At 37.1% G+C, this 2,159-nt stretch overlaps 1 non-coding gene across 1 annotated transcript; it reads right to left on the bottom strand.

Annotated features, from left to right (window-relative positions):
* Positions 1-613: 613 nt before the first annotated feature.
* LOC118153391 (small nucleolar RNA U13) lies at positions 614-715 on the bottom strand. Its single transcript, XR_004742629.2, has one exon. It is a non-coding gene; the product is annotated as a small nucleolar RNA U13 (small nucleolar RNA).
* Positions 716-2,159: the final 1,444 nt, after the last annotated feature.

The following is a 2,159-nucleotide window of genomic DNA, read 5'->3' as shown; positions in this document are numbered from 1 at the left end:
TTGATTTACTGTCCAGCCTTGAGAACATCACAGTTTCTCAACATTTGTTTCTTCCCCACAAAGGGGAATAAGAGATCACTCATAGGGTTCTTATGAAGATCAAATAAGGCAATATATGTGAAAGTGTACACAGTAAACTCTAAGCCACCAGAAATATATTGTATATTATTCTCAGAGGAGTTGAAAAATATTTCACAAAATCTTTAAAGTTGGTTCATCATGATATGAAATGACTTCTCTATGAAAAACTGTTGGCCTGTGATTGGGGATGGGGAAAAGAAAATACTTAGCCTGTTGTTATCCTCTTCCTTTGGCCTCAGCAACCCCCAACCCATTCATGTGCCCCTCCCTGAGTGGGCAATATGTAGTGGACCTTACAGACTTGTGACTTTCTTCCCAGTTGGTGACTAAGACTTTTCCCAGAGAATGTGAAAGACAGAATACCTCCATGTTCAAAAACAACCCCAAACTGAAGCCAATCCGTATTTCCTCTATAAGGTTCCAGCACAATAACTTTAGGGAAGAAGAGAAGATGATTTAACAACTGAAGTTTTTTTTGGTTTGGTTTGGTTTGGTTTGGTTTTTGGTTGATTGATTGGTGTTTTTTTTTTCACATCAGATGGGTAATGTGCCAATGTGGTAATAAGGTTGGAGGCTAGCACATCTCACACATGAGCGCAAACACCCATTCATCACACACAAATTGCAAAAGGATCGACAACTGAGTTTTATAAGCCTGTGAGGTTTTCTGTTATTTTACATCCCCATGATAGGCCAGAACCCTTTGCTAGGCATAATGGAAGAGATGAGTGTACATTATGTACAATTTCCATGTTCTGTGGTAGCCTAAGGAAAGATGCCCAGATCTGGAAATAAAACACAGCACCATAATGACAGTGATCAAGAGGTAATAGGAACCTGCTCACACAGTTTAGACTCTGATTACACCCTCAGAGATAACATTCATAGTCCAAGAATAGGAACATTCTGAGCATATGGCATTGACCAAGCCTTCTGTCCAAAACCTCAAAACAGGCATTGTGTGAATATAATATGTCACTGTACCATATTTCATGTGCTAATCTTTTCACTAAGCTCTCATGCTATAGTATTTCAGGGATGGTGCAAAAAGAAGAAATGTGATTATAGCAAAGGAGGAGATGATGAGGATTATCCTCAGGAAGAAGAAAGAAATAAAGAAAGTGGAAATACAATGGTCCTTAGTTAAGCAGATAAAACAGACTAATGAAAATAAAGGACAATGCATGGTGCGCAACCCATCTGGGCATATTTGAGACAGCTATTTAATAGAGTATTTTGCTATTGGCAGACTTTCTGTTCAAACAGAAATTGCGTGTATATTAATCGTAACCCTTCACATACAAATCAGCTTGGTTCTAGCTACATGCCATTATTTTCAAACATGCCAATGCCTGTAAAATGTTGAAATTACCATGAAAATTTAAAACTCAGTGATGCCCTATAAATCTCCATGAGTTTTATGATTCATTTCTTATCAATCCAACTAGTTAGCATTTTTTCAATCTTTGGTTTAAATTTTGACATTTTGCACAGAGTCCCACACAATTTTTGCTCCTTTTCCTTTGTCCTCATTTCTTCTTTTTTCTGTGGTATATGCCTACACTGATATGTATAGGATGCCATAAAACAAAGTGGAGTGAGTAAGAAAAGATGATTATGAAGAATAAATAGAGATCATTTTTAAAGTGGAAAAGTTCTTGGGTAGGTGGTTTTCAAAAAGTAGCATAAACTGAGTCTGATGAAAAATAAGTTGTTTCCCTAAAATATTTTCCTTCTTTTACCTATTGACTTGCCTGCCTTCCCCTGAATTCTTTCTCTAACGATACTCTCCTTTGCTCTCAGATGCTTCTGTTCTTTCTCTACTACTTGTTTTCTTCTGTTTTTCTCTCACTATTGGAGACTGCTGCTAAGTTGTTTTCTCTCTTCTTTCTCATAGAATCTTTCATGAAAATTCTGCTTGCGGGTAAGCTTCAGTGTGTTTAGATGTGAGCAGATGAATACAATGCAGTTTGGAATCCACATCATAAAGTAAATCACTCTAAAGCAGATGGCATTTTCCCATGGGAAAATGTTTGATGTTTGGGGTTTTCATTCCTAACCAAAGACGGTCTCAAATG

This window comes from Callithrix jacchus, chromosome 4 (assembly GCF_049354715.1).
Source record: "Callithrix jacchus isolate 240 chromosome 4, calJac240_pri, whole genome shotgun sequence".
In the NCBI taxonomy this organism is placed as follows: Eukaryota; Metazoa; Chordata; class Mammalia; order Primates; family Cebidae; genus Callithrix; species Callithrix jacchus.
Note: the sequence above shows the minus strand (reverse complement) of the source record. Positions and strands in the feature narration are given on the sequence as shown.